Here is a 23,627-nt window from a genome sequence, read left to right on the forward strand (position 1 = left end):
GACACATACACAACACACACCAACACACACACACACACACACACACACACACACACACACACACCACACACATACACACACACACACACACACACACACACACACACACACACACACAGCTTACCGGTAGACCTTGGTGTCGCAGAAAATCCTTCTTTGCCTTCAGGTCCCTGAAGAAATAAACAGGACTGTAGATTTACTAAATATACAGCAAACATACACACGCACACACACACACACACACACACACACACACACACACACACACACACACACGCACGCATACCATTTACATATCAGCAAAGACATTTGTGGAAAGTTACCCGATCGCCATCTGTTCCTGGAGGTCCATGAGGGCCCACATCTCCCTGGGAAAGACAATTAAAACATGATTCAGATGTGATTTCACACATTACTGTCCCCAAAAACATGGACGAGTTATATTGTGCTACCCTAGCCTGAGAGAAGAGGATGGATTACTGTGGATCAGAACAATGCCCTGCATTAACCACATTGCACACACTAGCAAGCAAGCACACACACCTCGTTACACGTTCATCCCTTGCTGGGGTAGAACTAAGGGGTTTGCAATGTCACAGGTTGACGAGTTGTTTTCATGTATCAGTAACTGACATCGTTTAAGCCTTGTGTCTTATGAACACTACAAATACAGGGGACATCATTTACATTTACATTTAAGTCATTTAGCAGACGCTCTTATCCAGAGCGACTTACAAATTGGAAAGTTCATACATATTCATCCTGGTCCCCCCGTGGTGAATGAACCCACAACCCTGGCGTTGCAAGCGCCATGCTCTACCAACTGAGCCACACGGGACCAGTTGGTCATCTTTGGAAAAGTGATATTTGAAGCGCCCTTTGTCATATTTAAGTAACTGCCAACATTTAAGTCTTACATCTACGGAAGAGGTCTAGTGTCCAGTCTTATAAGCGAAGAAGAAGTGGGACACAGTTTTAGTTAAAGTGATGTTTCAGTCTTCTGAAATGAGCAATGCCTTTAAAACATATTTTGGGGTGAACAATAATTTAGAGCATTTTTACAGGTATTTAGTATTTATAATGTATTTTTTGAACGACCAACCCAAGAAGACTAGGTCTTCACTGTACGGTGCAGTAGAACTAACCTGCCCAGGGACTGCGGTTGAAAATTAGCCGGCTGGCTAAAACCGGCACTTTTACTGAAACGTTGATTAATGTGCACTGTCCCTGTAAAAATAAAAATAAACTCAAACTCAAACTCAAACTGTTGGTCCCTCTCCTTGTTCGGGCGGCGGTCGACGTCACCGGCTTTCTAGTCACCACCGATCCATGTTTCATTTTCGATTTGTTTTGTCTTCATTGTACACACCTGGTTTCCATTCCAATATCATTGTTCCCTATTTAACCCTCTGGTTTCCTCTTGGTTTTTGTGCGTGTTTGTTATTGTCATGTTGTCTCGCTTTGTAATCTGGATTATTGTCTCCTTCATGGAATATTGATTTTTGAGTAAAGTTACGATTATTACTCATCTCTGTGTCCTGCGCCTGACTCTGCCTTACCCACATCACCTAGACTTTTGACAGAAACACGCACCTAACCAATGGAGTCAGCAGGTACACACAGCCCTCCTCTACCTGTGGAGGAGCGCGTCCAGCAGCACTATGATGCAAAGTCTCGGCACAGCCATGGATCGCGTGCTGCAAACCATGGAGCGATGAGAGAGAGGGGGTTTTCCAGCAACCCCATCATCATCACCCCAGCTCCCACAACAACCCACACCGCTGTCCACCCCTCATTCACCTGGACCCAGTGGAATTCGGCTCGCGCTCCCGAGGGAGTATGATGGAACGGCTTCCGGGTGCCAGGGGTTCCTACTCCAGCTGGAGCTCTACCTGGCGACCGTCCACCCGGCTCCTTCGGGACGAGAGAGTGTGAACTCCCCCATCTCCTGTCTATCTGGTAAAGCACTTGAATGGGCAAACGCCGTCTGGAGAAGGGAAGGAGCGACGTTGGATAACTATGAGGATTTCACCCGCCGCTTCCGGGCGGTTTTCGATCATCCACCTGAAGGGAGAGCGGCGGGGGAACGCTTGTTCCATCTCAGACAGGGGATGAGGAGCGCACAATACTTTTGTGGTGGATGAATCAGAGTTAGTTGGGTAACGTAAGTAATTAAGATGTCATATCTGCATAATATTCTTATGTGATATACTTTTTATTAGAATGTATTTCTAATAGACTCTAGTGTTGCCAGTTGCATTTCTTCCCTCAGCTAGAGCTCAGTCACTTGGGGCCCAGAGAGGGGAGAGGTCAGGCTTGTCTTTTACATGTCTCTGGTGCTATGCAGAATATCAGAAAGGGAAGAGGACAGGATGAAACATTGTCTTCATATGTGAATGTATCTGTTAAACCATGTGAAGAGATGGCGTGATTAAGGGGGAACCAATTACTTGTCTCCACAATGTCTGTCCGCAAGTCACTCCCCTCAGTGAAATGGTCCAGGAGGGGAGTCAAGTGGGGGTTTACTTGAGATGGGAGTATCTAGAGTTGACAATTGAGTTATGCCATTGGATGAGGTAATAGTTCTGTGCTATGAAGTACCCGGAACGAGATTAGAACCTCGCCTTAGAGACCAAACTGAACGATAATTTATAGCGAATGCTATCTGGCTATGGGATACTCCTCTCTCAAGTAAAAGTCTTTCTTTGTGAACAGTTCCTATTATCTGTGGTTTGTCATGTCGAGTAAGGGGGTGGATCTTTGCTATAAAAGATCAGAGTTGCCATTATGTTGGGACTCTCAAAAATTCATTATAGATAGTGAATTGTTGAAAGTCACAGGGCTATGGTAAAGCTCATATTATTAAAGATGAAGTTTAAGTATAATTGGTAATTGGTAATACAGGAAAATGCCATGACACTTTGCACTGAACTTTCGAACTCTGGCCGCCGGCGCGGGATGGAATGAGCGGGCCCTGATCGACCACTACAGGTGTGTTCTACGCGAGGACGTTCGTTGGGAGCTAGCCTGCAGGGACACCACTCTTACCTTTGACCAGCTGGTGGACCTATCCATCTGGCTTGATAACCTGTTGGCCTCCCGCGGACGTCCGGATCGGGGTTCGTCAGTTCCATCCCCCAGCACCTCCGATCCGACGCCTATGGAGCTGTGAGGTGCTGCTATGAGGGGGACCGGAGGGGGAGCCATTCCCTGCACCACCTGTGGCCGCAGAGGACACACTGCTGGTCGGTGCTGGGGAGGTTCCCCATGGAGTCGAGGTAGCAGGCAGGGCATTGGTGGATCATCCCAGGTGAGTAGGCACCCGACTCACCCAGAGCTCCCTGTTGCTCACATGTTTGTGTTCATAGAATTTCCTGAGTTTTCCCCGCATTCCCAGCATAAGGCGCTAGTAGATTCAGGCGCAGCTGGGAACTTTATTGATCGTTCATTTGCACATAGTTTAGGGATCCCTATTGTTCCTGTTGAAATGCCCTTCCCTGTGCACGCCTTAGATAGTAGACCATTAGGGTCAGGGCTGATTAGGTAGGCCACCGCTCCCCTATGCATGATAATGCAGGAGGGTCATGAGGAGAGAATTAAACTCTTCCTTATTGATTCTCCTGCATTTCCTGTGGTGCTGGCCCTACCCTGGTTGGCCTATCATGTCCCCACTATTTCGTGGCAACAGAGGGCTCTCAAGGGATGATCACGTAGGTGCTCGGGGAGGTGTGTAGGTGTTTCCATAGGTGCAACTACGGTGGAAAGTCCAAACCAGGTCTCCACCTTGTACATCCCCTCTGAATATGCCGATGTGGCTCTCGCCTTCTGTAAAAAGAAGGCGACTCAACTACCACCTCATCAACGGGGGGATTGTGCGATAAATCTCCTGGCAGACGCAGCACTTCCCAGGAGTCACGTGTATCCTCTGTCACAGGAAGAGACGGCGGCTATGGAAACATATGTCTCTGAATCCCTGGGGCAGGGATACATTCGGCCTTCCACTTCATCTGACTCCTCAAGTTTATTTTTTGTGAAGAAGAAGGATGGAGGTTTACGCCCGTGTATTGACTATCAAGGTATCAATCAGATCACTGTGAGGTACAGTTACCCGCTGCCTCTCATAGCCAGTGCGATTGAGTCAATGCACAGGGCGCGCTTCTTCACAAAATTGGATCTCAGGAGCGCTTACAATCTGGTGCGTATCCGGGAGGGGGATAAGTGGAAGACGGCATTTAGTACCACCTCTGGGCACTATGAGTACCTCGTCATGCCGTACGGGTTGATGAATGCTCCAGCAGTCTTCCAATCCTTTGTAGACAAGATTTTCAGGGACCTGCACGGGCAGGGTGTATTGGTGTATATTGATTACATTCTGATATATTCCGCTACACGCGCCGAGCATGTGTCCCTGGTGTGCAGGGTGCTTGGTCGACTGTTGGAGCATGACCTGTACGTCAAGGCTGAGAAATGTCTGTTCTTCCAACAGTCCGTCTCTTTCCTAGGGTACCGCCTTTCCGCATCAGGGGTGGAGATGGAAAGTGACCACATTTCAGCCGTGCGTAATTGGCCGACTCCAACCACGGTAAAGGAGGTGCAGCGGTTCTTAGGGTTTGCCAACTACTACCGGAGATTTATCCGGGGCTTTGGTCAAGTAGTGGCTCGCATTACCTCATTGCTGAAGGGGGGACCGGTGCGACTGCAGTGGTCAGCTGGGGCGGACAGGGCTTTTGGTCACCTGAAGGCTCTGTTTACCTCGGCTCCTGTGCTGACTCATCCTGATTCCTCCTTGGCATTCGTAGTGGAGGTGGACGCGTCCGAGGCTGGGATAGGAGCTGTGCTGTCTCAGCGCTCGGGTACGCCACCAAAACCAAAAGTGTAACTATGATGTGGGGGACCGGGAGCTGTTGGCTGTCGTCAAGGATCTAAAGGCGTGGAGGCATTGGCTTGAGGGGGCTAAACACCCTTTTCTCATTTGGACTGACCACAGCAATCTGGAGTACATCCGGGCGGCGAGGAGACTGAACCCTCGCCAGGCCAGATGAGCCATGTTTTTCACCCGTTTTGTTTTCACCCTATCTTACAGACCAGGTTCCCAGAACGCGAAGGCAGACACACTTTCCCGGATGTATGACACAGAGGAGGGGTCCACGGATCCCACTCCCATACTTCCTGCTACTTGCCCGGTGGCACCGGTGGTGTGGGAGGTGGACGCAGACATCGAACGGGCGTACAGAGCCCACACCCACCCAGTGTCCAGTTGGAAGTCTGTACGTTCCGTCTGCTGTCCGCGACCGTTTGATCTGTTGGGCCCACACGTCACCCTCCTCTGGTCATCCAGGCATCGGCCGGACAGTGCGCTGTTTGAGTGGGAAGTACTGGTGGTCTACCCTGGCTAAGGACGTGAGGGTTTATGTTTCCTCCTGCTCGGTGTGCGCCCAGTGCAAGGCACCTAGACACCTGCCCCGAGGGAAATTACAACCCCTACCCGTTCCACAACGGTCACACCTATCGGTGGAGTTCTTGACGGATCTTCCTTCGTCACAGGGAAACACCACGATCCTGGTCGTTGTGGATCGGTTTTCTAAGTCCTGCCGTCTCCTTCCTTTGCCCGGTCTCCCTATGGCCCTATAGACTGCGGAGGCCCTGTTCACCCACGTCTTCCGGCACTACGGGGTGCCTGACGATACAGTTTCTGATCGTGGTCCCCAGTTCACGTCCAGGGTTTGGAGGGCGTTTATGGAACGTCTGGGGGTCTCTGTCAGCCTCACCTCGGGTTTTCACCCCGAGAGTAACGAGCAGGTGTAGAGAGTTAACCAGGATGTGGTTAGGTTTCTGCGGTTCTATTGCCAGGACCGGCCGGGGAGTGGGCGGCTTTCCAGAACTCACTCCGCCACTCCTCCACTAACATATCTCCTTTCCAATGCGTATGAGGTTATCAGCCGGTTCTGGCACCGTGGCATCAGATCCAGATCGAGGCACCTGCGGTGGATGAATGTTTTCGGCGCTCGGAAGAGACATGGGACGCTGCCCATGTGCACCTGCAACGGGCCATCAGGCGGCAGAAGGCGAGCGCCGACCGCCACCGCATTGAGGCCCCGGTGTTCGCGCCAGGGGACCGGGTCTGGCTCTCGACCTGAAATATGTCCCTCCGCCTGCCCTGCCGGAAGCTGGGTCCGCAGTTTGTGGGGCCATTCAAAGTCCTGAGGAGACTGAACGAGGTTAGTTATAGATTACAGCTCCCCCCTGATTACCGTATTAACCCCTCGTTCCATGTGTCTCTCCTCAGGGCGGTGGTGGCTGGTCCGCTCCAGGAATCTGAGGTGCGGGAGGTTCCTTCGCCCCCTCTGGACATCGAGGGGGCCCCGGCGTATACTGTTCGAGCCATTATGGACTCAAGGCGTCGGGCGAGGGGCCTTCAGTACCTCGTGGAGTGGGAGGGGTACGGTCCGGAGGAGAGCTGCTGCGTGCCGGTGGAGGACATTATGGACCCTTCATTACTTCGGGAGTTTCACCGTCTCCACCCTGATCGTCCTGCGCCTCGTCCTCCGGGTCGTCCCCGAGGCCGGTGTCGGCGCGTGGCTCAAGGGGGGGGTACTGTCACGACTTCCGCCGAAGTTGGTCCCTCTCCTTGTTCGGGCGGCGTTTGGCGGTCGACGTCACCGGCTTTCTAGTCACCACCAATCCATGTTTCATTTTCGATTTGTTTTGTCTTCATTGTACACACCTGGTTTCCATTCGAATATCATTGTTCCCTATTTAACCCTCTGGTTTCCTCTTGGTTTTTGTGCGTGTTTGTTTTGTCATGTTGTCTCGCTTTGTGATCTGGATTATTGTCTCCTTCATGGAATATTAATTTTTGAGTAAAGTTACGATTATTACTCATCTCTGTGTCCTGCGCCTGACTCCGCCTTACTCACTCAACCTAGGACATTTTTGACAAGAACACGTGTCATATTCATTCCACCACACCCCACCCACCCACCCACCCACCCACCCACCACCACCCACCACAACACACAACCCACACCACACACACACACACACACACACACACACACACACACACACACACACACACACACACAACACACAACGTAGTTCTATTGCCAACATTACAATATGCTATTACTTAGCACATATTACACAAACAAATGAAGACCACACATACAGTGACAGAGTTTAGACAATGTTAAAAAAATGACAATTGTAAGAAATAGCCATTAGATATCATATAGAGTATAACGTTATAGAGGTAGAGCTCCTGCGACTGGGGAAACAGAGACAGTTCTCCCTGGCACAAGGACAAGGGACCCAGTGAATGTGGTGTATATGTGTTCTGGTGGTTCATTGCATCAGAGGTGACCCTGTAGAAGGACAGAGAGCCAGCAGGCCAGTCCAGATACTGTCTTACCCTGTTAGAGCTGGACTTGGGGGGGGGGGGGGGTGACTGGTAAGATAGTGAGTTTGTTTTTGCATCTGACAGTGAAACAGTCATCATATCAACAAGACCCAGGACTTATCATTGTAACTGAGCCCACTTTCAGGACCCACTGCCTTCCTGTTGATTCACTGTAGCCATTCCTATCGAACCTCAGCTCCCCTCACTCTACATCCAGTAAACAGACCCAGTCAGACCCTCTCTACGCAGCACCTGTTGCCAGAACTCAAATTGTGTGGTGATCTGGATAGGGCTTGTCTGGGTGATCAGGATAGGGCTGTCTGGGTGATAGGATAGGGCTGTCTGGGTGATCAGGATAGGGTGTCTGGGGATCAGGATAGGGCTGTCTGGGTGATCAGGATAGGGCTGCTCCTCTTCTATCCGTGTCACATTTCTGTTCTCCCTCAGACAGAGAGAGCGCTGTGTTGGGGTCAGTGCAACTCACACGCTCACACGCTGATGAAGACACAAAACTGATCACCATCATTTATAAAAGGTCATAAATACGGTTTTGGATAATGAGTGAATATGCCCAACATTTTGTTTTTTCTCATATTCCATCTAAAAATGTAGACTTTTATAGTATAAGAATTTTATGTTTAATAAGTGACTATATTGTTTGGGAAGCTGTAGTTGTTACAACCAAGACTTCATTTCTCAAGTGCTGATTTCAAATAACACACGCAGCATTATGGTCCACACTGTTTAGCCTATGATTCACACGTTAGCCTTATGTCACATCTGTTAGCCTTATGGTCCACACTGTTAGCCTTATGGTCCACACTGTCAGGCATTATGGTCCACACTGGTCACATGTGATTGGTCCACACTGTCAGCATTATGGTCACACTGTCAACATTATGGTTCCACACTGTTAGCATTATGGTCCACACTGTCAACATTATGGTCCACACTGGTCAGCATTATGTCGCACACTGTCAACATTATGGTCCACACTGTTAGCATTATGGCCCACACTGTTAGCATTATGGTCCACACTGTCAGATCATGGTCACAGGCAATTATGGCACACTGTTAGCATTATGGCCACACTGTTAGCATTATGGTCCACCGTGTCAGCATTATGGTCCACACTGTCAGCATTATGGTCCCAACGGTTAGCATTATGGCCCACACTGTGTAGCTATTATGGCCACCTGTTAGATTATGGTCCACACTGTAGCATTATGGCCACACTGTTAGCATTATGGCCCACACTGTTAGCATTATGGTCCACACTTGTCCAGCATTATGGTCCACACTGTTAGCATTATGGTCCCACACTGTTAGCATTATGGTCCACACTGTTAGCATTATGGTCCACACTGTTAGCATTATGGTCCACACTGTTAGCATTATGGTCCACACTGAACTCAGACGGCATATTTTTGTCTGTTCACAAACAATACAAAACTATCTGCTCAATCTTTCCACTACTAACCTGCCTAAAATAAGTAACATTTGAAATATATTTGATGGCATTTCATTCAAAGCTATTTTGGAATACTGCAACCTGGAATTACGTTTAGGGATAAATTCAGGTAAAAGTGTTGTAAGTTTGGGAACTATAAGGGCTGTATTACTAACAGATGCGATTCTACCTGAGTTTCTTGAGTTTACAGTGCGGATCTTCCAGCACAGTAGAAAATATCTTCACTCCAGGAGTCTCCTGGGTGATTGTAGCTCAGATCCAGGTTCATCAGTGACTGGTTTGACTTCAGTGCTGAAGCCAGAAAACCACAGCCTTCCTCTGTGACCAAACAGAATGACAACCTGCAGAAAGCCTTCCACACTCAGAAATAGACTGATTTGTACTCTCTTATTCCAAGTACAACCCACCATGTCAACCATCGTTTTACTATGAAGTCACCTTGTTTTAAAGCTAATTTCCTGCAATTCTACACATTTTGACATGGGCGGAGAGAAAATGTTACAGTTTTAAAGCTAATTTCCTGCAATTCTACACATTTTGACATGGGGCGGAGAGAAAATGTTACAGTTTTAAAGCTAATTTCCTGCAATTCTACACATTTTACCATGTCTTATGCCGTGTTCTTATGCTATCTGAGTAACTCAAACATAACAAAATCAATAGGGGTCCCATGCCATGACATCTTTGGAATTTTAGATTCTCCCTGACTGTCTAGTTTTTATTTTGGTGATTGTTAGTTATCAAAGATGATCTTGTTTAAAAATGTATCATTATCTTTTCTACATACTTTATATTTAGTGTTACTCATTTAAGTTTACACTGAAATATATAGAGGAATACAGAGGAAACACTGCCATGTGGGAGAATACTGAACTCAGTTTCTCTAGTTTACAGTGAGGATCCCCAAGTCCAGCAAAGATCAGCTGCACTCCTGAATCTCACAGGTTGTTGTCACTCAGGTCCAGCTCTCTCAGGTGTGCGGATTTAGAGCTGAGAACTGACACTAACGCTTCACAGAATCGCTTTGAGAGGTTACATCCATTCAGCCTAGACAATGGACAAAACAATATGGTCACACACACACACAGTGTCAGATGCAGTGTGTTGATTGATACTATTGGCAAGATTTTTCACAGAGAAATGGAGATTGAACGTCATACACTATCTCCCTGATTGGATCAACATGGTCTCCAGGTGAAAATTGCAAGCTAACTGACAAATGACAAGCTAATCTGGTGTAGAATGGGAGGAAGAGAAAATGATTACATATTTTTTTTTATCTTTATACTTACAGAGCTGTTCTGGAGGCTTTGACCACTGGCAGCAACCGAAGAAGAGCTTCCTCTGATCTAGAGTATGTATTCAGGTAAAACACATCCAGCTCCTCTTCTGAAGTCAGTAACACAGGGACCAGAGGTGACCACTGTCCAGGTGACAGTTTGGCTTTTGAGAGACTTCCTGAGCTCAGGTAGCTTTGGATCTCCTCCACTAGAGAATGGTCTTTTAGTTAATTCAGACAGTGGTACAGATTGATTCACCTTTCTGGAGGGATTCTCCCTGATCTTCTCCTTGACGTACTTGACTGCTTCCTCATTGATTTTGTCAGTTGCCTCCTTTTTTGTTTTCAGAAGGCCTCGTAAGTGAGTCTGATTAGACTCCAGTGTGAGGCTGAGAAAGAGGCGGAGGAACAGGTTCAGGCGCCCGTTCTCACTCTGTAAGGCCTTGTCCACAGCACTATTGTGGAGGACGGTTTCTTTAGACATCTGATGTGTTCTGCTGGTGGTTTCTTGTTCAACCAAAACATTGACATTGTTGTTTTTGGAATCCGATAGACACACAGTGAGCTCTAAAAGTGTTGAGACATTGACACATTTTGTTGTTGTTGTTGTACTCCAGCACTTTGGATTTGAGATGATACAATGACGACGAGGTTAAAGTGCAAACTGTCAGCTTTCATTTTCATCCAAATTGGGTGAACTGTTAAGAAATGACAACACCTTTTGTGCATAGTCCCTGCATTTTAGGGGGCCAAAAGCATTGGAGACAAATTCACTTATATGTGTATTAAATTAGTAAAAAGTTAAGTATTTGGTTCCATATTCATAGCACGCAATGACTACATCAAGTGTGTGACTCTACACATTTGTTGGAAGAATTTGCTGTTTGTTTAGGTTGTGTTTCAGATTATTTTGTGCCCAATAGAAATGAATGGTAAATTATGTATTTTGTCACTTTTATTGTAAATAAGAATATAACATGTTTCTAAACACTTCTAATGTGGATGCTACCATGGTTACAGATAATCCTGAATGAATCGTGAATAATGATGAGTGAGAAAGTTACAGAGGCATAAATATCATACCCCCCCCTAAAAATGTCTTCGGGGTATATATTTGTGCGTCTGCAACGTATCTCCTACTTATACGAGTACACTCGTAACAACTTAAGCATTACAAAACATTTATTTGATCAAATAAGCCACGCGTAGCAAATAAGCCATTACATCTTTTGTTAACCAAATTCAACACTCTCTCATTGACCTCCATACAAAAACTCCTCGCTTTGTGAGCGACAAATACGCCACCTGCTGAAGAAGATACATTTCGGGCCCAGCTATCCGTCCTGCTTCGCCTCTTCCTTTATGTCTCTGAAACCATTATTTGTCACCCAATTATCATTCCCTAAAAGATTATGTTGTTGTTACCTTAGTCCGGCTTGCAACCAAAGTCTTTTGAGATATGTTTGCCTTGGTTGGTATTATCACCGGAATACAACTTAGTCCTTTTTGAACAGACTAAGAGGGATTTATCTATTTGACAAGTTCTCCTATGTATTTAGGAGGAGCATGTTGTGATAGCTAGTAATTCAAACTAGAAAAACTTAATTTCCTGAAGAAAAATGGTGTGCTTGCTTGTATCAAAGTATTTTTCATGATAGTGTTATGTAGTGGGCAGTGTCGTGTTAGCGCAGTTAGGCAAACATTTTGACAGGATACACTTCCACACTCCATCCCCCAGGGGGCAGCAGCAACCTTGTCCAGATGCTGAGCCTTGTTGATAAGCACATCAGGTGCTGCCAATGAAGGTGATGGTCAGTCATAGTAGCAGCTGGTGAGCTGTAAGGCTGCTTGGTTTGTTAGGTGGCCATGAGGCCTTTTGTTTGTTTTTGTCTTTAGTTTGGGGCATGTCTTTTGTATTTTTCTTTTTTGTACATGTATTGTCTCCCTGGGCACATACACTGATTTCTCACATAGATGCACATCTTAAATTAGGTTACTGACCAGTTAACAAGGCCTAAGACCCCTAGACAAAGTGAGTGCAACATTATCTGTAGGCTAATTATTGGGTTCCGTAACAGAAAGAAGGTGCAGTAGTAGTAACTATTAGTGACTGTAGAAGTAGCAGTTACAGAAGTGACTAGGTCATTCACAGTAGTAGCAATGAAGGAAGGAAAAAGTCTCTGCACACTAATATGTACAATTCAGTCAGAACAACATCCGTGTGTTAAATTGGTTTTGGAACATGGTATGAAACAGGGGAGATGTTAGAAACCACTGAAACAAGGTCAGACAGTTGTTCACCCCCCTGATGGTTAAGGAATGGGGGATCTGATCCTAGATCTGTGTTTTAATGGCAAGTTCACTTCCTAGGAAAGGACAGTAAAGAATGACAACAGACACCTTACCTTTGGCCCCACTGGTCCAGGGTGACCCTCTGAGCCTGGATGCCCAACCAACCCAGGTGGACCCATCTCTCCTGCACAACCCCTTTCTCCCTGTGTGTGTGTGTGTGTGTGTGTGTGTGTGTGTGTGTGTGTGTGTGTGTGTGTGTGTGTGTGTGTGTGTGTGTGTGTGTGTGTGTGTGTGTGTGTGTGTGTGTGTGTGTGTGTGTGTGTGTGTGTGTGTGTGTGTGTGTGTAGATCATGGGGAGAAATAACAGTGATCATGAAGCATAAATAATGTAGTATGAAATTGATTGATTCTAAATCAATACAGTCTCAAAGCTGTGTGCTGCTGTTCTGGTTACCTTATTGCCTTTAACTCCTTCACAGTGACACATGGACTTCCCAGTACACGCACACTAGAAAAAAACAACACACTCATTATAGCTGGCAAATGTTTTTAAAAACCCAGCACAGAAACACCTTCAGTGGAGAAACGATAATGAACTCAATATCCATTCTGTTAGATGTAAAACCGAATTGTTCAAAGTTAAAAGTATGACTGTGTAGCTCAAACAAAATAAATTGAAGTAGATTTGCAGAAAAACCCTTCAATGGAATAAAATAAACCAAAAACATATTTCCCACAAATGTAGCATTGTTTGTGAGCTCTGCAAACAATGTGTCCACTCCGAGAAAATTTGAATGGTAAATAATGTGATTGAAATGAATGAATGAACATAAATGACCGATGTAACCACTATGTTCTAGATATCTAGTAATGTTACTAGGAAATTAGAAGGATTAAACAGTAAATGAATTACTGGTGAGCTGTTTAGCGGGGAATTGATAAATATTTAACAAACAAAGGGCAAATAACTTTAAATAATGAAACATGTAAATAATGAAACAATGAATGCGCCCAAATTGGTGGGAGGTAGAGAGTGCATAACAACCCTACATAACAGTACATAACAACCCTACATAACAACCCTACATAACAGCCCTACATAACAACAAGCAGATGAAGACCTTGTCTGGCCAATAGAATTAGGAATACTGGAATGAACATTAACCTTCTGATGATGGGATATTCTACTGGATGTTCTACTGTATCTTGTCTATGCTGCTCGTCCATATATTTATATATTCTTAATTCCGTTCCATATATCCTGGGTATATGTTGTGAAATTGTATTACTTGTTAGATAGCACTGTCGGAGCTAGAAACACAAACACATTTCGCAACACCCGCAATAACATCTGCTAAACACGTTTATGTGACCAATAAAGTTTCATTTGATTAAGGTCAACCATGGTTTGCCAGTGCTGTATAATAATGAATTTGAAGAATTTATCTGCACTGCATGTTTGAAAATTATTATAATTTTTTACCCCCTTTTATCTCCCCAATTGGTAGTAGTTACAGTCTTGTCTCATCGCTGCACGGACTCAGGAGAGGCAAAGGTCGTCCTCCGAAACACAACCCAACCAAGCCGCACTGCTTCTTGACACAATGCACATCCAACCCGGAAGCCAACCGCACCAAAGTGTCAGAGGAAACACCCGGTGACCTGGTAAGCGTGCACTGCACCCGGCCCACCACAGGAGTCGCTAGTGCACGATGAGACAAGGATATCCCTGCCGGCCAAACCCTCCCTAACCCGGACGACGCAGGGCCAATTGTGCACCGCCCCGTGGGACTCCCAGTCGCAGCCGGCTAAGACAGAGCCTGGGCTCAAACCCAGAATCTCTAGTGGCACAGCTAGCAACTGCGATGCAGTGCCTTAGACCACTGCACCACCCGGGAGGCCCATTGTATGTTTGTTAGCTAGATAGCCAGTTTTAGAGGAATGATTCCATACATTTTTCACATTAACTGCCAATATGCCAACATTCCATTCAAACAATGCAGTCAACCCACAGTCATTCAGTTGATGACAGGACCTGGACAAGTTGTAAATACAACAAACACTGATATTGTATCATTTAATAGCACAGCTTTCCAAGAAAACTAAAATTGAGACATTTATGGTCTGTTTACATATTTATATTGTACAGAAAATGTGTATAAAACCCATATAAGTATGTATTTACAATTATATAAAAAAAATGTATTAGGTTGACAATAATTCAATTACACAAGTTCTGATATATCATATGCCTTTTTAGAGTAGAGGCTTCTACTGCCATTCATTCCAATTAGACTGTTTGGATTTCTCCCAGACCAATATGGCCGCCATTTTCAACCCATTCTGGGACTTTCAGGGTTTAATTGAATAGGTTCTCTATGGTCTGGCCACACCTCTAGTGAGCACACTTCACCACTCAGCCCTAAATAACTAAGTATCAGAGGACAGCAAGTCAAGATATTTTTGCTTTTCTACTGTATGTATAAAGGCTACTTCTTATAGGTGCCCTATTTATATAGATCATTTTCATTTCTTTTTTACTTATCTACTTTTTATTTAACACTTTTTTTTTTTAACTGCTTTGTTGGTTAAGGGCTTGTAAGTAAGCATTTCACTGTAAGGTCTACACACCTGTTGTATTCGGCGCATGTGATAAATAAAATTTGATTTGATTTGAATTGAATTTCCCAATGATTACTTTTGTTCCTGCCCTGATACAGCTAAGTGATCGATTGAATCATGTATTAATGCTGGGCTGGGACTAAAGTCTGCAACCACGTAGCTGTACAGGCCCCGGTTTGGCCACAACTTGTTCAGTTGGAAATTATGTTCAATAATCGTATGAGGTTTATCTGTCATGATCATAAGTGTCCAATATATGGCTGTAGTGTATCTAATCAAGTTTCAAGTTTTAATGTCGCGTGCACAGGTACAATGAAATGCCTTTCTTGCAAGCTTTTGTCTCTCTCTCGTTCTCTCTCTCTCTCTCTTTATCACACACACAAATGTGACCTTGTGTCTTAGGAAACATCTTTCTTAGGAGAAAACAAGACTAGGACAATAATTATCTGGTGCTGCTTCCCATGGGAAAAGGTAGTGTGGAAGATAGGACATGCTATCATAGCCCATTCGTTGGCCCACAACAACGTTAATAATAATTGTGAAAGCCATAAAACCTCCCACTTGGCACAGACATCAGTTCAATTTCTAGTTTTAATTCACAATTGGTTGTTGTCAACTTACGTGAAATCATCGTGAAATCAACAATTTACCATGCCATTGGATTTAGGTAAAAAGAAAGTGAATTCTCTTACACTGAGGACTTTAAAAAAAAATCAAATTCAGTTTTCCATGTTGATTCAACCAGTTTTTGGCCAGTGGGTTTCCCTTGACTCCCATGATCAACAGATAATATGTTACGTTACTTATTACATCATTTAGGTGAACTAACTTTAGGTGAACCCCCTCCACAGTATCTGCTGGAGCCTGGCAGTGTGATGGCTACAGACGCTGTATGGCTACAGACACCAAATGGCTATATACACTATATGGCTACAGACACTATATGGCTACAGACGCTTTAGGGCTACAGACACTATATGGCTACAGACACTATATGGCTACAGACACTATATGGCTACAGACACTATATGTCTACAGACACTATATGGCTACAGACGCTTTATGGCTACCGACACTATATGGCTACAGACACTATATGGCTACAGACGCTATATGGCTACAGACGCTGTATGGCTACAGACGCTATATGGCTACAGACGCTATAATGGCTACAGACGCTATATGGCTACAGACGCTATATGGCTACAGACGCTATATGGCTACAGACGCTATATGGCTACAGACGCTATATGGCTACAGACACTATATGGCTACAGACGTTGTATGGCTACAGACACTATATGGCTACAGACGTTGTATGGCTACAGACGCTATATGGCTACAGACGCTATATGGCTACAGACGCTATATGGCTACAGACACTATATGGCTACAGACATATAGTGTCTGTATAATGTCTAGATGAATCCAATATCTAACTCTGAATATCTCATAAGGGGTTTTCAAACATGTTGTGGTATCATGATGAGTGTACAGGTTAAAGTGGAAGAATGGAATGGGGAGTTCCAAAGTTTGGACATTCTTTAGTATGAAAGCACAATATTAGCAATAGCCTCCTCTCCCCATCCCTCCCCTCATTTCATGTGCTGTCCTTGGCCTTGGACTTGGATACAAATAGTTTGTTTTCAGTCAAATACTTTTGCTGCACCTGACTGAGCTGAAATTGTGCCAAAAGTATAAACACTTCCCATCAGCCACTCCAGGCTACAGACACTATTTGGCTACAGACACTATATGGCTATGCTTTTCACCATATGCTCCAAAGAGGCTTTTTACCGTGAACACTTTTTATATTCATTGATGATGTGCTGCTTTTAGTGTCTATCTGTCCTTGTTGTGATTTTATTGAGAATTTATTGGTGATGTATGTATTCGCTGGTGCAATCAAATATCCCCTCTGGTGGATTAATAAAGTACTATCTGATCTCCTTCGGGATAATGTCCCATCTGACCCCGAAGTGTCCAATGACCACTGGAGGAAGACTAAAAACAGGAGGTCTTCCTGGTCAGGTCAGAAAGCACAAGTCAGTATGACATACTTTCAGTATGAAAGCACAATATTAGCAGTAGCCTCCTCTCCCCATCCCTCCCTTAATTTCATGTGCTGTCCTTGACCTCGGACCTTGATTCTAATTGTGTTTGTTGTCAGTCAAATACTTTTGCTGCACATGTTACGTCTGCTCCCGCTCCCCCTCTCTGGCAGCTCAGCTGGCTCGAGAGGCTCCCACGTCCTGTCTCTTATACACATCTAGATGTGTATAAGAGACAGGTCATGCCTGCTCCCGCTCCCCCTCTCTGGCACTCGAGGTCGCCAGGCTGCTTATCATTACGCACACCTGTCACCATCGTTACGCACATCAGCACTTCATCAGACTCACCTGGACTCCATCACGTTATTAATTACCTCCCCTATATTTGTCACTTCCTCAGTTTCTTTCCCGAGTCAGCATTAATGTCGTTATGTGTCCCTTGTCCAGACGCTGTTCGTGTTTTGTTTCCTGCCTGTTTATTCATTAAATATTCACTCCCTGTACTTGCTACTCGCCTCCCAGCGTTTGTCCTTACAGCACATGACTGAGCTGAAATTGTCCCAAAAGTATAAACACTTGCCATCTGACACTCCAGGCAGGCATCCCTGTGTGCACCTACATTGTACATTTTCATTCATACTATAGGCTAGGTTGTAGCAACCTCATGATGGGTATAAGGAACATTTGAGTATCATGTAGTAGCCTAAACTTATCGATGTTCCATTGAACTGGGTGAATGGAATATGAATGACAGTCATCCAATATGATCTAATAGAAATAAGGCCATGCTCATGAAAAAAATGAAAATGTGTCATCTCACCTTAAACGGCATCGACCGCCACTGCATGATGAAGTTAAGACCCTACGTCTGCTCCCTAACGAAGCGTAGTGAGGGTAGGAAAGAGAATAAACGTGGATAGAAAAAGCATGCGCTCTCTTTCAAACTGACCTTTTTTTTTAATATGACAGTGGTTCCACACGTTCTTGTGACACAAGTTGTGTGAGAAAAATATTTGTTGTATTTTATTCTGTTACATTTCATTAAATTCTTACTATTAAATATGTGTGTTGAATGTGATCGGGTAGGTGTGTCTTGTCTGTTTAATTAACAAAATAACCAACTATTGAATTCATGGCTGCACAGACCCGTAACATAGGTTGGCCAATTTTTTTACAGGCAAAATACCATAAATCCTTTGTGAAAGCAGTATACTCTAAGTGTCCCCCATACTCAGACTAAACACACGCATACTGTACCATCCTCCTTCCTGTGTTCCCCAAAAGGCACTTGTTGACCCCCTCAAACTTGACCTAGTATGGACAGGTGAAAACACTCAAGTCCCAGTGTACTTATGGCACCACAAACAAACACACCGGGACTCGCACACGTCTGTTTACCGGCCCATCCACACGATGGACGCTGTTTGCACATCAACGCAAACATCGTGGACCACCGGTGTATAAACACGACGTTTCAAGCCAGATCAAGACATTAAGTACAGTGTGTTCATCTTTAATAGCTTTTAGCAGATTGCATGTTTGTGAGACACTGACTTACTTTACATGAAAGGAAATTTACTAGAACGTTGGGACGAGTGATGTGAGTTACGCCAAACATCCACATAGCCACACAGCAAATTCTCCAGTGTTGAATCAACACAGTGTTAAATTTAATACTGGTCCTGTGTCCATATGGGCCCACACTTTTCAGTGTTCAATTAACACACCACTTAGTGTAAAGCCTTATTTGCATATTTCCCAGAGTGCATTGCCTTTCGAGTGAATTGTAGAGTTACTTCCCATGACTGTTTTTGTTAGTGACAGAGACATGGTTGTTGCATTCCTCCATTTTCCATCCTGTGGCCTTCGCCAAGTCAGATCCTAAGCAAATATGTTATCATTAAAATATAATTCTACTTTAACCATCTAAACTGGAACAACTATTTCAGTAACGGGTGCAATAAGTCCAAGAAACAGAAAAATGTATGTTATTTACACTACCGGTCAAAGGTTTTAGGACACCTACTGATTCAAGGGTATTTCTTAATTTTTTACTATTTTCTACATTGTAGAATAATAGTGAAGACGTCAAAACTATGAAATAACACATATGGAATCATGTAGTAACCAAAAAAGTGTTAAACAAATCAAAATATATTTTATATTTCAGATTCTTCAAAGTAGCCACCCTTTGCCTTAATGACAGCTTTGCACACTCTTGGCATTCTCTCAACCAGCTTCATGAGGTAGTCACCTGGAATGCATTTGAATTAACAGGTGTGCCTTGTGAATTTGTGGAATTTCTTTCCTTCTTAATGCGTTTGAGCCAGTTGTGTTGTCACAAGGCAGGGGGGGTATACAGAAGATAGCCCTATTTGGTTAAAGACTAAGTCCATATTATGGCAAGAACAGTTCAAATAAACAAAGAGAAATTACATTCCATCATTACTTTAAGACATGAAGGTCGGTCAATACGGAACATTTCAAGAACTTTGAAAGTTTCTTAAAGTGCAGTCGCAAAAACCATCAAGCGCTATGATGAAACTGGCTCTCATGAGGACCGCCAAAGGAAAGGAAGACCCAGAGTTACCTCTGCTGCAGAGGATAAGTTCATTAGAGTTACCAGCCTCAGAAATCGGCAATTAACTGCACCTCAGATTACAGCCCAAATAAATGTTTCACAGAGTTCAAGTAACAGACACATCTCAACATCAACTGTTCAGAGGAGACTGTGTGAATCAGGCCTTCATGGTCGAATTGCTACAAAGAAATCACTACTTAAGGACACCAATAATAAGAAGAGACTTGCTTGGGCCGAGAAACACGAGCAATGGACATTAGACCGGTGGAATTTTGTCCTTTGGTCTGGAGTCCAAATTGGAGATTTTTGGTTCCAACCACCGTGTCTTTGTGAGACGCGGTGTAGGTGAACGAATGATCTGGAGGAGGAGGTGTTATGGTGTGGGGATGCTTTGCTGGTGACACTGTCTGTGATTTATTTAGAATTCAAGGCACACTTAACCAGCATGGCTACCACAGCATTCTGCAGCGATACGCCATCCCATCTGGTTTGGGCTTAGTGGGACTATCATTTGTTTTTCAACAGGACAATGACCCAACACACCTCCAGGCTGTGTAAGGGCTATTTTACCAAGAAGGAGAGTAATAGAATGTTGCATCAGATGACCTGGCCTCCACAATCTCCCGACCTCAACCAAATTGAGATGGTTTGGGATGAGTCAGACCGCAGAGTGAAGGAAAAGCAACCATCAAGTGCTCATCATATGTGGGAACTCCTTCAAGACTGTTGGAAAATCATTCCAGGTGAAGCTGGTTGAGAGAATGCCAAGAGTGTGCAAAGCTTTCATCAAGGCAAAGGGTGGCTATTTGAAGAATCTGAAATATAAAATATTTTTTGATTTGTTTAATTTGAGTTTGATTTGTTTTTTGGTTACTACGTGATTCCATATGTGATATTTTATAGTTTTGATGTCTTCACTATTATTCTAAAATGTAGAAAATAGTACAAATAAAGAAAAACCCTTGAATGTGTAGGTCTTCTAAAACTTTTTGACCGGTCAAGGTTTGATCCTGTAAATATTCTTCTAAAGCTATGGTAAAATGTCTTGTTCAAATATATCACCAAATCATTTGATTGTTTCTGAAAGGTGTTCTACGATCCATGAATAAGAATGACCGCAATTGACAAACACCTGAATATTTTTGTCCACCGTCCAACTTTAGAACCCCAATTCAGAGGGTCACATTTTCAATGCAGCATTTATTGTAAAGGATTATTGCATTTTTCATAAATATTTCATAAGACCTAAAGAGATGCTTCATAAATCATTATTTCTTAGGGTGACAGGTCTTCATTCAACTGGTTATTTTCCAAATCCTAATATGACATTTGCTTATAAATTATTAATGAAACATCTATGTAGGCTTTATTAAGGGTGTATTGAAGCTTAATAAGAAATGTGTTTTATGACCATTCTGATCATAAATGATCTACTGAGGTACACGAGGCCTTGCTGTCAGGTTTGGGGTCAGTTCCAATCCAATATAATCATTTCAGGGGATGAATTTAAATTAATGTGGATGTAAAAAAAATATATATATATAGAATTTCATTTGACCCCAGTCCTGTTTACAAGAGAAAACACCAGAGTCTACTGCACACCTGACACTCATAGGGCATGTTTCCCAGACACGATATTAAGTCTAAATCTAGTCCTTGACTAAACAGCAGTTTCCATTAAACATGATTTTCAGTCCAGGACTAGGCCTAATCTGTTTCTGGGAAACCGGCCCATAGAGCCTGGCAGCCTACTAAACCTTCTGGCCTATATAGCCTGGTAGCGTACTAAACCGTATGGCCCATAGAGCCTGGCAGCCTACTAAACCTTCTGGCCCATAGAGCCTGGTAGCCTACTAAACCTTCTGGCCCATAGAGCCTGGCAGCCTACTAAACCTTCTGGCCTATATAGCCTGGTAGCCTACTAACCGTATGGCCCATAGAGCCTGGCAGCCTACTAAACTTCTGGCCCATAGAGCCTGGTAGCTTACTAACCTTCTGGCCTATATAGCCTGGTCACTACTAAACGTTGGCCCATAGAGCCTGGTAGCCTACTAAACCTTCTGGCCCATAAGCTGGTAGCTTACTAATCTTCTAGCCTATAGAGCCTGGGTAGCCTACTAAACCGTATGGCCATAGAGCCTGGTAGCCTACTAAACCTTGTGGCCCATATAGCCTGGTAGCCTACTAAACCTTCTGGGCCTATATAAGCCTGGTAGCCTACTAAACCTTCTGGCCTCATAGAGCCTGGTAGCCTACTAAACCTTGGCCTATATAGCCTGGTAGCCTACTAAACCTTCTGCCCTATATAGCCTGGTAGCCTACTAAATCTTCTGGCCTATATAGCCTGGTAGCCTACTAAACCTTGTGGCCCATAGAGCCTGGTAGCCTACTAAACCTTGTGGCCATATAGCCTGGTAGCCTCCTAAACTTCTGGCCTATATAGCCTCGTAGTCTACTAAACCCTCTGGCTATATAGCCTGGTAGCCTACTAAACCTTCTGGCCTATAGGGGCCTGGTAGCCTACTAAACCTCTGGCCTATATAGCCTGGTAGCCTACTAAACCCTCTGGCCTATATAGCCTGGTAGCCTACTAAACTTCTGGCCTATATAGCCTGGTAGCCTACTAAACCTTGGTGGCCATATAGCCTGGTAGCCTACTAAACCCTCTGGCCTATATAGCCTGGTAGCCTACTAAACCTTCTGGCCCATATAGCCTGGTAGCCTACTAAACCGTATGGCCCATATAGCCTGGTAGCCTACTCAACCTTATGGCCCATATAGCCTGGTAGCCTGTTAAACCCTCTGGCCTATATAGCCTGATAGCCTACTAAACCTTCTGTTGTAGGCCTACACCTGGTCAGGGTATCTAGCCCTATAGGATAGGCATCCTAGAAGGCTACAATGCGTAGTCTGGTTCCAGGTAGAACCCTTTTTGCGTTCCATGTCGAACCCTCTGTGGAAAGAGTTCTATATGGAACCCAAAACGGTTCTACTTGGAAGCAAAAGGGGTCTACCTGGAACCCACAAGGGTTCTTCAAAGGGTTCTGCTATGGGGACAGCCGAAGAACCCTTTTTTTGGTTATTAGATAGTACACTTTTTCTACGAGTGTCTCCCAAAGGGCCAATACACAAATTGCATACAGCATGATATAGCTGCCTTTGAATAAATTAATGAATCAATACAGCAAATATCTAAAGTTCAGTATAGGACAGACATAGGCCAAACTATTATCACACACGAAAAGCAAGTCCCCACAGTCTTCTTCATAGGCTAGCACATGGTCAATCCGGGATCCTTGGGATGTCCCTACGCTTAACCCTAACATTAACCCATACCTTAACCCTAACCTTAACCTTAACCCTTACCTGAACCTAACCCTTACCTTAACCATTTTATATTTAAACTTCAATGGGGTAGGGCCATCCCAAGATTCCCGGATAAGGTGGACCTATGTTTAAGACAGCAGGTTATGCAGGACTAATATAGGCTAAATCTGTGAACCCGTTTCATTTTCATGTAGCCTACATTTCCCTATAAAGATTTGTCCATAAGCTTTCCTTACAGCCTTCCTTTTCATAAACATTCAGTGGAAAAAAAACATGTATTTTTAAAAGGGTATGATGCTTACATCCTTCGCCTCAGTTCCTCGCAGCATCACCCCCAAAGCAAAACAAAGCAATGCAGTCCTCATCTTGAAGATGATCTTCCCGCCACTATTGGATTTAGCAAATTCGCGTGCTCCTCTCCTCTATCTCCTGCAACATACAAGCAGCCAGGGGCGACACCTGTGTGCGCGGCAAGCGACAGGTGCGTCAGTGCGGTTTGGGGAGCGTGTACACACTAGTAATCTGTCAGCAGCACAAACGGTGACGTCACTTTCGTATGGTAATGAGGAAAAACATTCAAAATAACAGCCCGTATTTCAAAACAT

At 44.3% G+C, this 23,627-nt stretch overlaps 1 long non-coding RNA gene across 1 annotated transcript; it reads right to left on the minus strand.

Annotated features, from left to right (window-relative positions):
• Positions 1-123: 123 nt before the first annotated feature.
• Positions 124-23,499, minus strand: LOC111979749 (uncharacterized). Its single transcript, XR_002879364.1, has 5 exons — positions 23,325-23,499; positions 12,896-12,949; positions 12,555-12,644; positions 324-368; positions 124-170 (listed from the first exon to the last, which is right to left on the minus strand). It is a non-coding gene; the product is annotated as an uncharacterized lncRNA (long non-coding RNA).
• Positions 23,500-23,627: the final 128 nt, after the last annotated feature.

This window comes from Salvelinus sp. IW2-2015, linkage group LG19 (assembly GCF_002910315.2).
Source record: "Salvelinus sp. IW2-2015 linkage group LG19, ASM291031v2, whole genome shotgun sequence".
Taxonomy (NCBI): domain Eukaryota; kingdom Metazoa; phylum Chordata; class Actinopteri; order Salmoniformes; family Salmonidae; genus Salvelinus; species Salvelinus sp. IW2-2015.